The 20328-nt window shown below is 44.5% G+C and overlaps 1 long non-coding RNA gene across 1 annotated transcript in view; it reads left to right on the plus strand.

Moving 5' to 3' along the window:
• Positions 1-19964, plus strand: part of LOC135222071 (uncharacterized) — a 75979-nt gene extending 56015 nt beyond the window's left edge. The window contains exons 2-3 of the long non-coding RNA XR_010316164.1: positions 8002-8075; positions 19405-19964. This is a non-coding gene — a long non-coding RNA (uncharacterized LOC135222071). The remainder of the gene's footprint in view (positions 1-8001; positions 8076-19404) is intronic.
• Positions 19965-20328: the final 364 nt, after the last annotated feature.

The raw sequence follows: 20328 nt of genomic DNA on the forward strand, positions 1-20328 counted from the left end.
AAATCTAGTTCTAAGTTATCATAAGTTAGTTTAAGTTTAATTTTAAGTCCAATTATATGTTTTAAGTTGGCATTTATTATATTAGGTTAAGTTAACCTTAGTTATGATAACTTGTAAATATTTTCAACTAGATTATATTCATTTATTTTATTTCTTTTCTTTTTTGTATTGAGACCTTATTTTATTTTCCAACCTTCCTGCTAATTCTCTGGTACTATTTCACGAAGCGACACGAACTGAGCCCAGAAAAGGGATTTTGACGAAGAAAAATCTATTTCTGGGCAAGGGTTCATGTCGCCCAGTGAAATCCCACCCTGTTCTCCCACCCTTGCGCCCAAGATTGGCATCTAACTTCAAGGATGGCCACGAGAGGCACTGCGGTCGTGTGGGAGATGTGTAGTAGTAGTGCCTTGCTGCGCCGGCCGTGTGTCGGCTCTCTCAGGGAGGGGGATTTTGATGAAGGAGAATTCTAAATGACAAGAGGTTTGTGGTAGTGGTCTCACTCCGCCCCAGCACCATACCGACACCCTCTTTTTATTTAGGGTGAGCGAGTCGGTTACTCTGACATCCCCCTATTTTTATTTTTCTCTGGTAATGTTAGTATCATTTACCTAGAAATAATGAACTTAAGGGATTATTTCACTGGGTGACACGAACCCTTGCCCAGAAATAGATTTTTCCTTTGTCAAAATCCCTTTTTTTATTGTAGTGTCTTACCGAACAATTATAGAGCCGTGATTTCCACGGAGCGGCAGGATACTAAATTCAAATTTAGCGCGTAGGCGTCGCCAACATTGGTGGTGATGACGTCATCTCCCTCCACTCGCGGGGAGAACCATGGTACAACTGCCCGAGGTGAATCCAATTCTTTTCCTGCCGGCGTCTGGTGAACATCGGTGGTCGGTGCGGTTGGATTGACTTTGCTTCGCTTTTTTCTTGTGGATTTGATCTTCGGAATGGTGAAGTACTCTTTTTGGCGTTGTTGTTATTTTTTTGCTTATTATTTAGGCGTTGCCATGTCGGATTCTAGTCCGTCGGGAGTTAGGTTTTGCATCTCAGGATGTTAAAACTAGATTATCCAATTAGAGTATGATTCTCACACTAAATGTGTTAAGTGTAGGGGACAGGTTTGTTCAGCAGATCGAACATGTAACGAGTGTAGTGATTGGACTGATTCTCAATGGAAGTTTTCTAGTTCATACTCGGAGAAATTAGCTAAAGACAGAATTAGAAAAGCAGCGCTTAGGGAGGGAAAGTAGACTTAGCTCTGCTTCGTCTTGCGATGCATCTTCCTTCTGTTTCTCCTCAAATTGTTATGTCTCCTTTAACTACACCTCCTATTCCTCCTACTAATCCCACTTCTCCGGCTTCCCGTGTAGTTTCTTCCGACACCATTGCCAGTCTGGAATCGAGGTTAGATCAGGAAATTTCTGGGGGTTTACTAGCGAATACGGTTTTGCAACTTGGTAATTCAGTTAAGACGTTTTTGGAGAAAGCGGCTTCAGGTAAGAGTGTAGTTGAGGGTGCGTCTGTCTGTCCTGACACGTCTCCTAGACAAAGGTCACTGTCCAGCTCCCCCGCACCGGGGAGAAGACATTACCCGGAAGTTCCAATGGAGGTCGATCGGGATTTTTTTTGCCCACAGACAGGCGCCTCTCTTGTTGAGCCTGTTGCGCCTCAACGGGGCTCGTTAAGCGTTGGAAAGGTGTTGCGGTCAGGACGCCTTTCGAATGATTCAAGCGATTCGTCTCCGGTCGCGGCGCTCTTGGCGAGATTCGCCCGTTTCGCGTCCCTTACAGAGGCGTTCAGGCGCTGATTCTTCGCCTCCTCCAGTCAAGCGGTATAAGGAGCCTGAGAGTAGGGTTGCGCCTCGGCCGTTAGCGGCTCATTCGTCGCCTCAATCTGTGCCTTTTTCGGCTCCATCTACTAGTAGAGATTGTGGTTTTAGCGCTGTAGCTAGCAGTTCTAAGGGTGTTTCCTTTAGGCGCTTTTCTCGTTTGTTACGCCTGATGCGCCTGTTTCGCCTCGAATTTCGGCGGCTCCGAGCGAGGCGCAAGTAGTTTTTCCGCCTCCTGCTGAACATTTAGGCTCTTCCAAGCCTACGTTTACTGTTTTTGATTCGTCTCTGGCACCTTTGCGCAAGCAGTTAGAGATGTTAACCAACTGGATGAATGAGTCCAAGGGTGGTTCGAAACCTTTAGATCCGGTTGTAGTTCCGTCTACTTCTTCGCGGTATCGCAGAATGAAGAAGTAGTAGAGGAGGAGGATTCACATCACCTCTCGTGTTATTCACGTCCCTTAGATTTCTTCTGGTATCTTATCCAGATTATTTTGAGAAAGCGGCTCCGCGCTCCCCAACTTCGACTTTTTTGATGAGGAGGAAAACTTCAGACCCTCTCCTCCCAAAACTTGTTCTATCTAAAGCGGTTAGCACATTCGTTGAAAGAGACTGAGAAATGGATGTCTATGAAAAGAGACTTAGGGAAGGCGCTTTTTGCTTACCCTCCCTCTTAAGTTGCTTCGTAAGAGGTATAGGTTTTATGTAACTGGGGAAGCTCCTTCTCTGGGAGTTTCTGCCTCCTCCCAGGGAGACTTCTCCAGTTTAATCGACTCCTCTAGAAGATCTGCTTTCGCCGCAGCGAAAGTTTTCTTTACAGCGCCTGAGTTGGACCACGTTGTAAAGAATCAATTTAAACTTTTGGAAGTCTTTAGCTTCCTTGATTGGACTATTGGCGCTTTAGCGGCCAAGATCAAAGACTGTCCTTCTCTTTCTCAGGAGTTAGCAGAGGATTGGATTGGTGTTCTGTCCTGTGCGGACAAAGCCATTAGGGATGGATGTGATGAGTTAGCTTCGCTCATCGCCTTTGGTACCCTTAAGAAAAGGCAACTTTGGCGCTCCTTTGCTTCTCAAAGGGTTACTTCCCAACAGAAGTCTGCTCTCTTGTTTGCTCCTTTTGTGAAAGATAACCTCTTTCCAGACGATGTAGTGTTGTCAATTTCGTCTGCGCTAGATAAGAAATCTACTTCGGATTTACTGGCACAGTCTACTAAGACGACCTAAAGCTCCTTTGGAGACTGTTCCTTCGGTTTCTCCTCTGGCCCAAGCGCCTTTTCGAGGGAGAAAAACCCAAGCACTTTCTTTCGGCCCGAAGTCGAATTTGCGACCTCAGTCTAAGGCCTCGGCCAAGGTTAACAAACCTTCCAAATGAAAGCTCGGTTCTTCATGCACCAGTGGGAGCCAGGCTGGCTCTGTTTTGGGAGGAATGGGAAAACAGAGGAGCAGAAGTCCTGGGTAGGTGCAAGTACTCAAGTTCGGCTATCGTATTCCTCTCGTTTCACCTCCCTCGCTCTCACCTGTGCCAATTCCATTCCAGGCATACTCTCCGGGCTCAGACAAATTTCTGGCGCTAGCCGCAGAAGTGGAAGCGCTTGTCCTCAAAGAAGCGATAGAACAGATAGAAGGGGATTTTCCTCCAGGCTTTTACAATCTCCTTTTTGTAGTTCCCAAGTCATCAGGGGGCTGGAGGCCGGTTTTGGATGTGAGCGCCCTGAAACTTGCATGTCCTGAAAACAAAATTTCATATGGAGACACTACGGTCGGTTCTGGAGTCCATCCAGGACAGAGGGGGATTGGATGGTCTCTCTGGACATGCAAGACGCTTATTTTCATATTCCGATAAATCGCGAATCTCGGAAGTACCATGAGGTTCATGTTCGAAGGCAAGGTGTTTCAGTTTCGGGCGCTTTGCTTCGGACTAGCGACCGCTCCTCAAGTTTTCACCAGGGTTCTATCCCCGATAGGAAGCTGGCTGCACATATTAGGAGTAAGAATCTCCCTCTATCTGGACGATTGGCTTCTCCGGTCGGAATCAGAGAGTCGGTGCATGAAGGACCTTGGAACAACTCTGGATCTTGCCAGAAAGTTAGGAATTCTGGTCAACAAACAGAAGTCCCAGTTGGTTCCATCTCAGAGCATCCTTTATTTGGGGATGATTCTGAATGCTCAAGTTTTTTGGGCTTTTCTGTCCCCGAAGAGGGTTCAAGGCTGTCTGGAGACAGTTCAGGAGTTCTTGGACAAAAAGGTAAGTTCTGCCAATCAGTGGATGAGGCTCCTGGGCAAATTGACGTCAGTGGAGAAATTTGTGACGTTGGGAAGACTGCACATGAGACCTCTGCAGTTTTTCCTGAGAGCCTCTTGGTGGCAGGAGGACACAACCAGACTCGATTACCTTTCCTGTCACAGATCAAATAAAAGAGGACCTAAGGTGGTGGCGCTCTCGAGCAAGGTTGGAAGAAGGGTTAGATTTACGACCCATCCTCCCGAACCTACAGTTCTTTTCCGACGCATCGGACACAGGTTGGGGAGCCCTGCTGGGAAATCAACGGACTTCAGGAGCTTGGTCGGAGAAGGAGAAGAAGTTCCACATAAATGTAAAGGAACTTTTAGCAATTTTCCTGGGGCTCAGACAGTTTCGGAGCTTAGTAGAAGGTCGGGTAGTGGCAGTGCATTCCGACAACTCCACGGCTCTCTCGTACGTGCGGAAACAGGGGGGAACTCAGTCTTTCTCTCTATACGAAGTAGCCAAGGATCTCCTCCTGTGGTCAAACGAAGCGAAGGTTCAGCTAGTCCCGAGATTTGTTCGGGAAAGATGAACGTCCTGGCGGACGAGTTAAGTCGTCAACAGCAAGTGTTACTCTGGAGTGGACTTTGGACAACAAGATTTGTCAGAACTTTGGCGCCTTTGGGGACGCCGTCAATAGACCTGTTCGGCGACATCAAAGGAACAACCGTCTTCCTCTCTTTGTTCTCCAGTTCCAGATCCTCTAGCTTGGTCGGTGGACGCAATGCTGTTGGATTGGTCGGGTCTGGAAGCTTATGCATTCCCTCCGTTCGGTCTAATAAGAGAGGTGCTGAACAAGTTCATGTCGCACAGCAATGTAACACTAACGTTAATCGCTCCCTTTTGGCCCAGGAAAGAGTGGTTCCCGGACCTTCTCCAGTTGTTAGTAGACTTCCCCAGACTTCTTCCTCCAGAGAAGTGGCTTCTCAAACAACCTCACTTCAAGAGGTTCCACCAAAACTTGTCCGCTCTAGCTCTGACAGGGTTCAGACTGTCCGGAATCTTGTCAGAGCGAAAGGGTTTCAAGAAGAGCTGCAGAAGCTATCGCTCGTTGTAGGAGAGAGTCTTCTAACAAACTCTATCAAGGGAAGTGGAGAATCTTCAGAGAGTGGTGTAGAAGTGCTAAAGTCTCTACTTCTGCGACCTCTTTAACAGAAATAGCAGATTTTCTTCTATTTCTTAGGAACTCTAAGAAACTGGCTCCCTCGACGATCAGAGGATATAGAGCCATGCTCTCTTCGGTTTTTCGACATCGAGGTTTGGATATTTCCTCCAATTCAGATCTGTCGGACCTCATTAGGTCTTTCGAAACCACTAAGCTCCCGCAGGATACAGTGGCTTGGAACTTAGATGTGGTGCTTAAGTTCCCCTATGGGGCCACCGTTTGAGCCTTTGAAGTCGGCTTCACTCAGGAACTTGACTAAGAAGGCACTTTTTCTTATTGCACTAGCTTCTGCTAAGCGTGTCAGCGAATTGCACGCTATAGACAAAAGAGTCGGTTTCTCTCAAGGCAATGCTGTATTTTCGGTATCTTTGACCTTTCTAGCCAAAAATGAGAATCCTTTCTAATCCTTGGCCGAGGAGTTTTGTGGTAAGGAACTTATCTGATTTGGTTGGACATGAGGAGGAAGAAAGGCTCTTATGTCCAGTCAGGGCTATTAAGCAGTATCTGTTTGCCACTAAGGGTATTAGAGGACAATCTTCTAAGCTCTGGACCTCAGTTCAAAATCCCTCTCGTCCTCTTTCTAAGAATGCTATATCGTTCTTTATTAGAGAGCTTATCAGGGAAGCTCACTCGCAGTCCGAGAACGACAATCTTTCCGTTCTGAGAGTTAAAACTCACGAGGTTAGAGCAGTGGCAACTTCTTTAGCATTCAGAAAGAATTTATCTTTAGCTTCGATTCTTCAGAGCACGTTCTGGAGATCGAATTCGGTTTTTGCGAGTCATTATCTCAAAGAGATAGAAACGGTTTTCGAGAATTGTAAAACGTTAGGCCCGGTGGCGGTTTCTGGCATGGTGTTGGGAGAAACGGCACAGGGGTCGTCACCTCTATGCTAACTTTTCACCTTGAATAGGTTGTCGAGTTCAAGGGAAGCTGGGGGTGACTGAGTACCTGGGATATCACCAGTCTGTTAGGTCAGATTTTACAATGGTTGGGGGGTATATATGTTTTTAAATCTGGTGTTGGTGACAAATGTTTTGTATGATTGAATTTCTGGTCTTAGCCCAGGGCAAGGGCAATCTTTGTTGTTACTATCCTCCGTCAGTCAGCCTTGACTCGCTTGAACTACGGAAGGATTCCACTCCTGTAGAGGCTAACTTTGGTCAAATTCCAATTCCTCTACAATAGTAAGAAGAGCACCGACCAGAGGCAGTAACAGTCTGCTGTAGCTCTCTTACAAGGTAAGGTACAACAGACACCTTGAGTGTTTACTGGTATTGTAATAAATGTAACCATTTAGAAATACTAGTGGTCCACTGAATCCCACCTTCCATAAAATGTGTAATCAGCTCTATAATTGTTCGGTAAGACACTACAATAAAAATGAAATTTTCATTATTAAAATGAAGTTTTATTGTGACTTACTGAACAATTATGATTATACCCACCCTCCTCCCCTTAGGTGGACGGACGGGCAGAAAGAATTGGATTCACCTGGGCAGTTGTACCTGGTTCTCCCGCGAGTGGAGGGAGATGACGTCATCACCACCAGTGTTGGCGACGCCTACGCGCTAAATTTGAATTTAGTATCCTGCCGCTCGTGGAAATCACGGCTCTATAATTGTTCGGTAAGTATACAATAAAACTTCATTTTAATAATGAAAATTTCATTTTACCTCACTTTATTATATATTTTTATCACTCCCTACTCTTGGAAAGAGATTTACTATAGATGGCTCTTAAAGCCAGCTATAGAAGTAAAAGGGAACAGAATGTGGGGATATAAAATTGATAAAGTTTTTATTTAGAGACCAATTAATGTTTGAATCAGATTCCTGATGTGGCCCAAACCAAAGGGAAAAAGATCAGTAGAGAAAGACAGAATGGGTATGTTTCACAAAGGAAGCAATAGACTTGCACCTGAAAGGATGAAAGATTATAAGTTGCAAAAAACTGAAGCAGAAAGAGAGTTCCAAAGGTGGGTAGTGAAACGAAAGAAATTTTCACAGATGTGTGCAATATGGGAATTTCAGATCATAGTTTAGTAAATGTAGGAAGAGGTGGTCTGGTTGAGGTTTTGAGGATGCCTGATAAGGTGAGGAATCATCTCTTGAGCTCCTTTAATGATGACCAGACTTATACTTGTGGAAGAGGGATCAAAAAGTCACCTTGTTGTGACAGAAACTGGATTGAGAGAAAAGCAAGGAGAGATTTATTGCTCAAGTGAATTGCATTCTAAAAATAAGAGCAATGGTCAAAACAGGATGATTTACATAGCTCATAAAATTTTAACAGCTGAGATACAGAAAAGAATTTTAATTCATCTTAAAGTTTTTTACTCTTCTTGCATTTTTCTGTCCTAACCCCATCAAGTTTAGGTCTTCATTTACCCCCGCCCCTTTTCCACGATTTCAATGGCCTCCAATGGGCCATGTTTTTGTTACTTCCACATTTCTGACCTTTCCTAATCTTTATTATACCATATCCTAAACATCTTAGTCAGTCTTCCTCCTTCTGGACTCAACATTTGTCCACAGCTTCGTCATTCATGGTGCAATCTTCCCACAATAATCTGACAATGAATCTTGACATTCTATACTCATGCAGGCATGTTAGAAAGCTGAAATAATCCAATGTATTTATTTGATGCAATGTACTTTCATATTGACTTGTAGAATTTTTATCACTCTCTTTTTTTTTTCTTTTTTTTTTCACAGAGCTATCATAAACTGCCGTGTCATCACTCCCAGTAATGTCAATGAGACCTCAAGTAATCCAGCTTTATAAAAATGTGAGCTTTAGTTTTTCTTAGTTTCTTGTTTACAATTAACTCTTAGTAGTATTTCTGTACATTATTAGGAAGGAAGTTTTGTGATCTTGAAATCTTGGAGAATTTGAAACTAATATATTTAAATCCTAGTTTTATAAATACGTATATGTATTTCCCTGATTTGATAAGACATTTAAAGTGAATGAAATTTACATCTTCACATATACTTACCAAAAAATTACATTAGCTGTACACTTTCTTACCTGGCAGTTGAAAATTCAAATTCCTGGCGGCGGTGGCGGCGCTGCCATTGTTTGTGTAGGTGATACAGATCCCGCCCACTTTCAGGAATACCTGGTACTGCTGAGCTAGACTCTTCAATTCGTTTTCTGCCGACCACGGGGTAACACCGGTGGTTTGAGAACAACCAGTTTGCAGTCATCATCAGTGCATTGTTTTTGCAGTTGAAGCTTCCCTTCGTGATAACTTCACCTTTGCTCTCTTCATTAATAAGGAAGGTCTGCTTCCAGTCCTTATTCTTTTTCTTTTCGAAGTGAAGAATTAGGCTGACGCTCGGTCGACAGGAGCCTATGAATATACGTGCTTGTGTATTCTCCTTGCCACACCTCCGTTATGAGTTGTACCGTTTGAGTACAGGGGAATACATGTTAAGTTAATTCTTCTGGTGTGTGACTGAGACAAAAATAGTACCATCCCAATTTCCCAAACTCAGGACAGCCTTTTGACCTCCCAAGAGTTTCCAGTTTTGATTATGATAAGACTGTGGTATTGTTTTGGCAACAACACCACAGGGTTGGCATTTTCTTTCCCTCATGTTTTGGTGTACATACGTATAGGTAATCGAGGGTATCTGTCGTACAATCGATAGCTCTATAAGACGAAGGCATTCCAAGGCGGAATGTGCTACCAGGCAACTCAGCCTCAGAGACGAGTGAGGAGCAGAGTACTGCCTTCTCACTGAGTTTTTTGTTCATTGTAGTATTGTTTTCTCCTCTGTCGAGGGTTAACTTCTAATTAAGATCTCTGCCTAGCCATCACAGACTTAAATCTCTGGTTGGCTCTGGATTCTCGCTTATGGTTGATATTTTGGTCTCTGGATTCTCACTTATGGTTGATATTTTGTGCTCCACAGTTGCCATTGCGAGAATCATCGGACAGAGATGTCTCATTAGACTCATTACATTTTTTTTTTTTACCCATGGTACAACAGATATCTGTAAGTCTTCTGCTGCATCACAATTGATCCATAGGCCTCGGCAATGATTTAGAATGATTTTTTGGACAAAAACCGCAGTTTTATTTTTTCCATATTCTTTTTTCTAATTTGCAAAGTGTTCAATTACTAGTTGTTCACCCCAAATTGGAGTGAGGTTGAAAAAGGTAGCCTGATAACTTGGCTGCCAGTGTGAAGAGAAGAGTTCCTTCCAGAACCTCTCTCTTCCTCTGTCTAAACATGTTGTCTTTTAGTTTATATGGACTTCATGTTTAAGACACAGTGTTGTCAAGTGTTTTTTGGCCTACTTTGCGACGAAGCTAAGGATGTAAGAACGACCTCTACTTCCATAGTTTTCAGACGTCATCTACCATTGAGCAACCAGAGGCGTAAGTTATCTGTGCTTAATATATTTTTATGTAGGTTTGAAAGGAGGAAAAAAAAAAAAAAAAAAATGTTGAAAATTTTCAGTACCTAGAGACCAGTTTTAGTGACTGACTTGGCGGGTATTCCTGCCTACCGGATAGTAGTTACTGCCTAACCACCTAGTTCAAGCGTTTCACAGCTGTTTTCCAGCTTTGCCAAAAGTAATTCCTGACGTAAAGGACCTCAGGTTTGTGTAGATAGGAAAAATACAATTTATGTACTTCTAAAAATTGCCTTATTTTAAATATTTATTTTCAATAAATACAAAGTTTTTATTTTACTCATAATAACCTGTTCTAGTTCCTCATATTGGGGCTGCTACAGCACCTATGACATTTTGAGTAAGGGGGTTGCATCTGGTGAGGGATTTTCAGTAGAGAGCAATACTTGAAACTCTCATCCATTAAGGACTTTCCTCATGTACCGGCACGTTTCTAGCCAGTGTAACTTCTTTTGCTTCCCAGCGTTAACCCATTTTTATATGGGGTCGCCATTATGAATGAGTCGTCTCCATCGATGTTTTTGTCTTGTGGCAAAAAAACATCGTTCTCGTCAATACCTTTCCATAACAAATCTTCCCTTACACAATCACACCATCTGTTCCTTGGTCTTCCCTTCTTCCTTCTACCCTGCACTTCCATTTCCATCGTATGTCTTTCAGCATGTTGTTCTTCTCTTACCATCTCTTACCATCAAAGCCTTCCTTCCTGTATTTTCTTTGATATTTTGACTACCTTTGTCAATCCTCTTATATACTCATTTCTAATCCTATTTTCCCTTGTTACTCCCAACATCCATCTCAACATTCTCATTTCTGCTACATCCATCTCTTCTCTGTTTTCCTCATACTTGCTATTTGTGTTCCATATAACATAGCTGGTCTGACCACCCTCCTATGAAACTTTCCCTTCAATTTCAGAGGAACCTTCTTGTCACCGAGGACTCCCGCTGCAAACCTCCAGTTCTTCCATCCTGCCTGAATTCGGTGTCTCGCCTCTTGGTCCATGCTTCCACTATCCTCTAATATGGACCCCAAGTGCTTGAACTTCTGTACTCTTTATTTCTTCCCCATCCAATCTTATGCTATTTCCACATCTTAAGTATATGGAACACACACATTCGATTTTCATACAATCAACTTACCTGTCAGATATATACATAGCTAAGACTCCGTCGTCCCCGACAGAAATTCAAATTTCGCGCCACTCGCTACAGGTAGGTCAGGTGATCTACGGCCTGCCGCCCTGGGCGGCAAAGGAAACTAGGAACCATTCCCGTTTTCTACTTATATATTTTCTGTCGCCGGTGGTATCAACATCGTTGCTGCCACCTCCTGACTGGAATTCGCTTTTCTAGACAATTGATCATCTTTTTGTGGACTTTTGGTGACGTACCTGGATCGTTGTTTTGGCATTCGCTACTGTGGACTGGATTTGGACTTGCTTTTGATTTTTCTTCAAGAATGTCTGATTCAAGTGGTTGTGTGAGAGTGTGTGTGAATGTAGGCTGCAAGGTGAGGATACCGAAGGCTTCGGTTGATCCTCACACTGTATGTCGCAAATGTAGTGGTTTTGATTGTTCTATTTCTAATTTCTAACACCTGTCATGAGTGTGAGAGGTTGAATGTTGAGGAATGGAAGACTCTAACTTCTTACTTGAAGAAGTTAGAAAGGGATAGAGTCAGAAGGGCTGCATCTAAGATTGCGGGTAGTAGTACAAGGCCTATTGAGCCTTTTAATGATTCTAACTCTTCCCTTAACTATGCATTTGATTCTAATTCTGTATCAGGGCCCTCACTGGCTTTACATTCAGATTCGGCCTCGGAAATTGCTGAACTGAAAGCTACTCTTCACAGGATGAAATCCAAAATGGCTGCCATGAAAGGTAAGGATTGTGAAAGTGAATATTATAGTGAAGTGAGTGTCCCCAGTGTTGTGGAGGGGGCGTCTGACCGTCTCTGCGACGCTCCCAGGCCTAGACCTCTTCCAAGCTCCCAAGCCCAGAGGAGAAGGAAAGTCGAAAGCCGTACGGAGGTTGTGGAGAATTCCCCCGGTCAGGCGTCCTTCAGCAGGCTCTGTAAATAGACAGACTGCTCAGGACCGCTATAGAAAAGCGTCCTCAGAGAGTGCTTCTCTTCGTCCGCTTCTCCCTCTCCTAAACGAGGGTGGAAGGATTCGGACTTGTCCAGGCCCCTGAAAAGGCACTGGAAAGATCCTGTGTTGGATTCTAGCCCCGAACGCTTTTCGGAAGAAGCGCCTCCTTCGATCAAGAAGGCTAAGAGGGTTTTGACGTCCCATGGTTTGGACAAAACTCCTTCGAGGTCTCCCTCTCCCGTTCAAGAAGACGCCGGAGAGGCTTCCAAGAGGATCATTTTGGCTGTGCAAGAACAGTTATCCGCCTTGGTAGGAGTCCTTTCGAAGGATCCCCCTCGTAAGAAAGACGTGAGGCTGCCTGTCAAGAAGACTCGTCTTCCTTCTCCCGCCAGGAGTGAGGCTCCTGTGGGACGTGAGGCGTTTGAGATCTACTCTGATAGAGACTCTTTGGACGATTTTGAATCGCCAGACAAGCATGAGGCGCCAGTCAACCGCGAGGTTTCCTACAGACGAGAAGCGTCTTATAGGCATTAGAGCGCCAGACAAGCGAGAAACGCTTTACAGGCGCGAGGATATTTCCAGACGTGATACGTCTGCCAGACCAGCAGCATCAGCCGAGCGTGAGGAAGCAGCCAGGCCCGCCGAGGATTCAGCCAGCGCAAGGCGCCAGACAAGCATCATCCATACAAGGATTTGGCACCAGAAAGGCGCGGAGGCGCCAGCCAGGCGCGAGGCGTCAGTCAGGCGCGAGAGAGTTTCGAGAGGCGCGAGGATCAGTCAGGCGCGGGCGCCCGCCAAGCGCGAGGAGGCGCCAGGCGAGGGGTGCCAGCCAGGCGAGGAGGCGCCAAGCCAGGCGCGAGGCGCCAGCCAGGCGCGAGGCGCCAGCCAGGCGCGAGGCGCCAGCCAGGCGCGAGGCGCCAGCCAAGCGCGAGGAGCCAGCCAAGCAGAGGAGCGCTATACACTCTCTTAGCCCCTCTCCTATTAGGAGTTTGTCTCCCGTAGAGAGAGTTATTGGGCAGGAAGACCCGGAACGGGAAGTGACTTCTCCTTCTGATCCGATATTGGAAGAGGACTCAGAAGACGAGACTCACGGCAGAGAAGGGCTGTCTAACTACAAAGTTTTGACAGCTCTCCTCCTCCAGGAATACGGAGATGCATTGATCCCTGCCGCTCCTCCTTCGCCTCGTTCATTTTTTTTTCTTGCTCTAAGACGCGAAGTCGTCGGCTTTCTTGAAGATGAGGCCGACGATTTCTATGAAGAGAGCTCTTCAATCGCTGGATAGCTGGATGCTAACCAAGAAGGAGCTAGTCAGGACGGTGTTTTGCATGCCTCCCGCTAGACTTACGGGCAAGAGAGGTATTTGGTACCAGACTGGGGAGAATATGGGACTCACTCTCCCAGCTTCGGCTGAAGCTGACTTTTCCAGTCTGGTAGATGCATCCAGGAGACATAGCCTTCATACTGCGAAGATTACTTGGGGTCTTTCAGAGTTGGATCATCTCCTCAAGGGACTTTTTCACATTTTAGAAGTCTTCAACTTCCTAGATTGGTCCCCTTGGGGTGATGTCCAAGAAGGCTCATGCCTCGGAAGGACTAGATCCGGACGTACTCCTTGCAATTTTGACGCCTGTATTGACAAGGCGGTACAGGATGGCTCAGGAGAAGTTTCTTCCTTATTTGGAGCAGGTCTCTTGAAGAAGAGATCTGTTTTTAGCGCTTTCTTGACGAAAGCGGTATCCCATTCGCAAAGGGCAGCCTTGTTATTCGCTCCCAGGTCTGACTTTCTGTTCCCTCGCAGTTGGTGAGGGACATTTCCCGTTCTCTGACGGAGAAAGCAACACAGGATCTTCTCCTGCAATCTTCCAGGAAGAAGAGACCAGTGATGGTGGGAGACAAGAAAGGTGTGTCTACGCCTGTTCGGCCCTTTCGAGGAGGCCCTCCGCTAGAGTTACCGCTAAAAGAAAAACGACCGAGAAGAGAGGTAGAGCCTCTTTCCGTCCCTTTAAAAGGGGAAAGTGAAGTGGCGCCCCTCCAAACACCAGTAGGTGCCAGGCTCCGGGGATTTGCGGAAGCCTGGACTCTCATAGATACAGACGCTTGGTCTATGTCTGTTCTACAGAAGGGATACCTCATTCCTTTCCTGGACAATCCTCCCCTGACGTCAACTCCGCGGGAATTGTCCGCCAATTACAAGGACCCTGTGTTGAAAGATACTCTTCAACAAATGGTGGATCAGATGTGGGACAAGAGAGCTATAGAGCTAGTGCTGGATCAAAGCTCCCCAGGGTTTTACAATCGTCTTTTCTTGGTTGCGAAAGCCTCGGTGGCTGGGAGACCAGTTCTGGATGTCAGCGCCTCTGAACAAGTTTGTTCAGAAACAGAAGTTTCTTCCATGGGAGACCTCTGCATCAGTCCTTGCGGCTCTTTGCCAAGGGGATTGGATGGTGTCTCTGGATCTCCAGGATGCCTATTTTCACGTCCCGATCCATCCTTCGTCGAAGAAGAACCTCCGTTTCATGACGGGGGGAAGGATCTTCCAATTCAGAGCCTTGTGTTTCGGCCTGTCTACGGCGCCTCAGGTTTTCTTTTCACGAGCCTTATGAAAAATGTGGCGAGATGGCTTCACCTGAAAGGAATCAGTATATCTCTGTACCTAGACGACTGGCTCATCAGAGCAAAGTCAGAGAAACAGTGTTTGGAGGACCTGACTGTGACACTAAACCTGATAAAGACCTTAGGATTTACTTGTGAACCTCGAGAAGTCCCAACTGATCCCCAGCCAGAACTTGGTCTATCTGGGGATTCGGATGGATTCTCGGGGTTTTCGAGTATTTCCTTCTCAAGAGAGAGACTAACGAGAGGTTTAGAAAAAGTCTCTCTCTTCCTAAGGAAGGAACGTACTTCGGCGAGGGAATGGTTGAGCCTATTAGGGACTCTTTCCTCGCTCGAACAGTTCTTTCCTCTAGGAAGACTTCATCTCCGTCCGCTTCAGTTCTTCCTCAGGAGATCGTGGAACATGAAGACAGGGCTTCTCTCGGACAGTTTTCCCATTCCAGTTCTGATGAAACGCCATTTAGAATGGTGGTTACTCCCACTGAAGGAAACAAGGGTACTTCCCTAGAAGCACAGAACCCAAACCTTGTATTGTTTTCCGACGCGTCGGCAAAAAAGGTTGGGGAGCAACCTTGGGAAAGAGAGAAGTGTCAGGCACTTGGAATGCTCTTCAAGTGTCCTGGCACATAAACTGCAAAGAGCTGTTTGCCGTACACCTAGCCCTAAAGAGCTTCGAACCTTTAGTGAGGAACAAGATAGTACAAGTAAATGCGGACAATACAACCGCCCTTGCATACATCGAAAGCAAGGAGGTACTCACATCGTATGCCCTTTACGAGCTCGCGAGAGACCTGCTGTTGTGGACATCGCAAAGGAACATCTCTCTGTTGACGAGGTTTGTTCAGGGAGTAAGGAACGTGAGAGCAGACAGGCTGAGCAGGAGGAACCAGGTCCTTCATACAGAATGGACCCTCCACTCAGAAGTTTGCCGAATCTCTGGTCTCTTTGGGGGACTCCTCATGTCGACCTCTTTGCCACGTTCCTCTCAAAAAGACTGGAAGTCTTCTGTTCAGTAGTAGAAGACCCCAGAGCTCTAACAGTAGACGCCTTCCTGCTAGATTGGTCTCATGTAGACGTTTACGCATTTCCCCCATTCAAGATTCTGGGGCAAGTGCTCAGGAAGTTTGTGACTTCAAAGGGGACAAGAATGACCCTGATAGCCCCCTTTTGGCCAGCTCAAGAGTGGTTCCCAGAGGTGCTGGAGTGGATGGTAGACTTCCCCAGATCCCTTCCACAAAGGAAGGATCTTCTCAGACAACTACACTTCGAGAGGTTTCATCAAAACCTCCCCGCTCTCGCTCTGACTGCCTTTCGACTATCGAAAGACTTGTCAGAGCGAGAGGCTTTTCTAGCAAAGCAGCAAGCTCGATCGCTAGAGCCCGGAGAACTTCCACTATCCGTGTTTACCAATCGAAGTGGGAAGTTTTAGAAGGTGGTGTAAGTCGAAGAAGTTGTCCTCCTCCAGTACCTCTGTACAGAAATCGCTGATTTCTGTTATTTTTTAGAGAAGAATCGCGTCTCTCCGTAGCCACGATAAAGGGCTATAGGAGTATGCTATCGGCCGTCTTTAGGAATAGAGGCCTAGATTTGGGAAACGATAAAGATCTACATGATCTGATTAGATCTTTTGAGACCAAGAAGTCTAACATTACTTCTCCCCCTAACTGGAATCTAGACGTGGTGCTTAAGTTCTTGTCATCAGAGAGATTTGAACCCCTGCACTTGGCCTCGTTTCGTGACATAACGAGAAAATGTTTATTTCTTTTGTCACTGGCGACGGCGAAAAGAGTTAGTGAGCTGCACGCCCTTAGTGATAAAGTGGGTTTCAATCTAGATTCAGCCATCTGTTCCTTCAAAGAATTATTCTTGGCGAAGAATGAAAATCCTTCGAATCCCTGGCCGAGAAACTTCGAAGTAAAAGGCTTATCGGGTCTCGTCGGCAGGGAACCGGAGAGGTCTCTTTGCCCAGTAAGGGCGTTAAAGTTTTACATACAGAAAAAGAAACAGTTGGGAGGTTCTAGACAAAGTATTTGGTGGCTCGGTGAAGGACCCATCAAGACCTATGTCTAAGAATGCTTTATGCCTTTTTTGTCAGGAACGTCATTACGGACGCTCGTAAGGCTTGCACGGATGATTCTTTCAAACTCCTGAGAGTAAGAGCTCATGTAAGTGAGAGCATGGCTACGTCTCTCTCTTTTCAGAGAAATATGTCACTTAAGAATATCTTGGAAGCGACATATTGGCGATGTTAATTCTGTGTTTGCTTCTCACTATTTGAAGGACGTTCGTGTGACCTATGAAAAATGTTTTCTTTAGGTCCTTTTGTGTCTGCGGGCACAATCCTGGGTACAGGAGCTAACAACCAATCCTTAATTACTACATAAGTCTAATAGATATGTTCTAGACTTTCTGTCTGAACAAGTGCAGATGCCGCACAGGCGGCCAGTCACTTCCGTTCAGTAAGGAACTCTTGTGATATCTTTTATTAGATGAGTATCATAAATATTTTTTTTGAAAAATTATTGTGTGCGTGTGCAATTTGGTTTGAGTTACGGTTGTTGCGAAGAGTTTGGGGATAACTCGGAGCAATTTTTAATACTAACAAGGTGGTTAGGATCAGGTGGTCGGGATTGGTTGTGTGCTCCTTAATAAGGTGTGTTGTCATATAAGTGGATCAGCACCCATTGACAAAGTCCTTTCAGGCTCTGCCGAGTAAGTGGATAAGACCCCTTCGGCAGACCCACAAGAATTCTTGGCCATAGATCACATATCTCGCTAAAGTATCTTGAGGTGATGCAGGACTACGGGGCAAACCACCCACGAAAGTCTACCACCTATCAGGTAGGAAACCAAGGTTTTTTATTTATACCTACAACATATGTTGTTTACCTGTCTATTCCAGAAGTAGCTGTCTCTTACCCTCCACCGAAGGGTGCCAATCAGCTATGTATATATCTGACAGGTAAGTTGATTGTATGAAAATGATATTGTTATAATACAATAAAGTTTCATACATACTTACCTGGCAGTATATATAGATTAGGGCCCTCCCAGCCTCCCCGCAAGGAGACAGGGGGAAGAGAAAATATATGAGTAGAAAACGGGAATGGTTCCTAGTCCTGCCGCCCAGGGCAGGCCGGTAGATCACCTGACCTACCTGTAGCGAGTGGTGCGAAATTTGAATTTCTGTCGGGGACGACGGAGTCTTAGCTATGTATATATCTGCCAGGTAAGTATGTATGAAACTTTATTGTATATAACAATATCATTTTTGATCTGCTTATTCTCATTCTTCTCTCCTCAAGTGCTGCTCTCCACCTCTCCAACCTCTCCTCCAACTCCTCCCTTCTCTCTGAACACAACACAATATCATCTGCGTATATATGCACCATGGCACTGCTTCTCATAACATCTTTGGTCATTACATCCATCACGATGTTGAAGATGAATGGGGCTAAGTGCTCACCCCTGGTGTATTCCTATCTCAAATCCATCTCTCTCTCTCTCTCCAACTCTGCTTCCCACTCTTGTATACTTAGTCCAGTACATCTCATGAATAATCCTGACATACTTTTCCAGCACCATCTTCTCCCTCAGACATCTTCATATTTCTTGCCTTGGCACTCTGCCATAGGCCTTTTCAAGGTATATGAATACCAGATGCAGGTCTCATTGTTTTTCTCTGAATGGGATTAAGTCAGGTCCTGTTGCCTTTCCATTCCTCATTTGTTTTAAGGCTCATATTACTTCATCCCTAGAGATCCCCATTACCATTCCCATGTTCACTTGTCCATCTTTTCAGGATGTCTTCTTCCTTTTTTATTTCCGTACCATTCCTATCTTTCATTTACTTAATATGGGTGATGTCCTTCGTTCTTTTATTTCTTTTGACAGTTTTGAGTATCTTACTCAACCCTTCCTTGGTTTCCAGTTCATTATAAACCTCTTCATATGCCCTTACCTTCACTTGAGCCACCACCCTTTTTTACTTCTTTGTTTAGTTTCTCTTAATCTTTCTCTGTCCTCCTCCAACTGTGACTACAAATCTCTTCTTTCCCTCCCTTTTACCCTTCACCACCTCCCCTACCTCCTCCCCCCTACCACCAGCTTTCCTTTTCCTCCCATACTATTCCAGTTGTTTCCCCTACTGTCTCCTTCCCATGTCTTCTAATCACTGATGCATTATGCCTCCACCATCTCCCACATCTTCAATTCCCAGATCAACCTCTCCTAAACTCTCTCTTCTTATCATTATCCCTCCTCAACAATTTATACCACTTGATTTTCTTTACCCCATTTGTTTTCATTTTCCTTTCTCTTTTCATCTTCAAATCCATACAAAGGAGTCTATGTTGGGGGGCCACGTGGTCTCCTGGGATAACTTTACAATTCCTAACTTCCACCAGTCTTGATCTATTAAAGGAGGTAATCTATTTGTGTGCATCTACCGCCACTCCCGTATGTTATCAAGTGCTCCCTCTTCTTTTTGAAGAATGTGTTCACTATTGCCATATCGAAAGACATGGCAAAGTCTACTATACTCTCTCCTCCTGGGTTTCTCTCCAAGATCCCCATGTCCCTGTATGCACATGTTCAATTGCCCCCCCCCCCCCCCCCCTCATCATTTTTATTTCCGACATGTCCATGAAAATTTGACCCCACTAGCATCCTCTCCTGCTCTTCCAGTTCTTGCATTACCTCATTTATTTTATTCCAAAAACAGATCTTTTCTTCTGTGCAGCCCACTTGTGGCGCATAAGCACTAATGATGTTTATTGTTTCCCCTCCACAACATATCTGCACTCTAATAATGCAATCATTCCTTCTACTAAAGTGAAATAAAAGTGTTTGTTTATGAAACAGTTTTAGTTTTATTTTTAGTTTTGCTGGTTAGTAAAGGTTGGGGATAATCCTGCAAGTAATCCTTCCTGCCTTTATTTTCTGTATCATGCATGGATATATGTGTGCTCCTCTTCATTTCAGTTATTGCACCTAGGTCGTGAATATCCCTTGGGCTACGAATACTTTCGTGAGAAGCTGAAGAAGGCATTTATAAAAAACAGAGAAGTAACTGATCCAGAGCAAATTAAGATGATGATTTCTCGAGGAGAATTCGTCATCAAAGAATTGGAAGCCTTGTACATGTTGCGTAAATACAGAACGATAAAGAAAAGGTATTATGAAGATTAGATTTTGTGGTAAATAGCCATAACATCATGTCAGAATGCCTGATTCTTTCTGCAGAACTAGGCAAAAGGTGATATTCTTTACTTAAGGTCTTTCAGATAAGTCTTGATACATTAGTACTAGTTTTAACATGTAAATATTCCCACTGTATTTAATGGGGTGTGTATATTTTACCTAATACTAGCTATGTAGTTAAACATGTACAGTAGATATTCTGAATTGGAGAGTAGATGGGATTGTATGCAAGGGATTGTAAACAATATAATGGACTTTAGACCAATAACCTTTATAATCTTAATGAGACACTTCCAAGTACAGTAGTCACTTAGTTGGTTCAAAACTAACCACAGTATTTTTAATACTCATCATTACAGTTGCACTTCCATAGCAATAACCATTTTAGATAGTATTCATGACATTTGTCATCAGTACTTTGCACAAGAATTTACATTTCTTTGTGGGTGGTATTTATAAAAATTGCATGGTTTGCATCTCCATTAGTCATTTTATATTAGATTTAAGCTTTAGCATCATAAGAATAGTTTATTTTTGTATCCCTTTACTGCATAGTTGCAAATGATGTTACTGATATTCAGAATGTATTAATAGGAAATCACTGTTACTTAGAATTGATTAAACTTGTTCCTTAATAAGTATCCCATCTTTCATTGTCCAAGTGGAGATACTTGCCTCTACATTACAGATGTAGTAGCTTCTATA

Source organism: Macrobrachium nipponense, chromosome 3, assembly GCF_015104395.2.
Source record: "Macrobrachium nipponense isolate FS-2020 chromosome 3, ASM1510439v2, whole genome shotgun sequence".
Lineage (NCBI taxonomy): Eukaryota > Metazoa > Arthropoda > Malacostraca > Decapoda > Palaemonidae > Macrobrachium > Macrobrachium nipponense.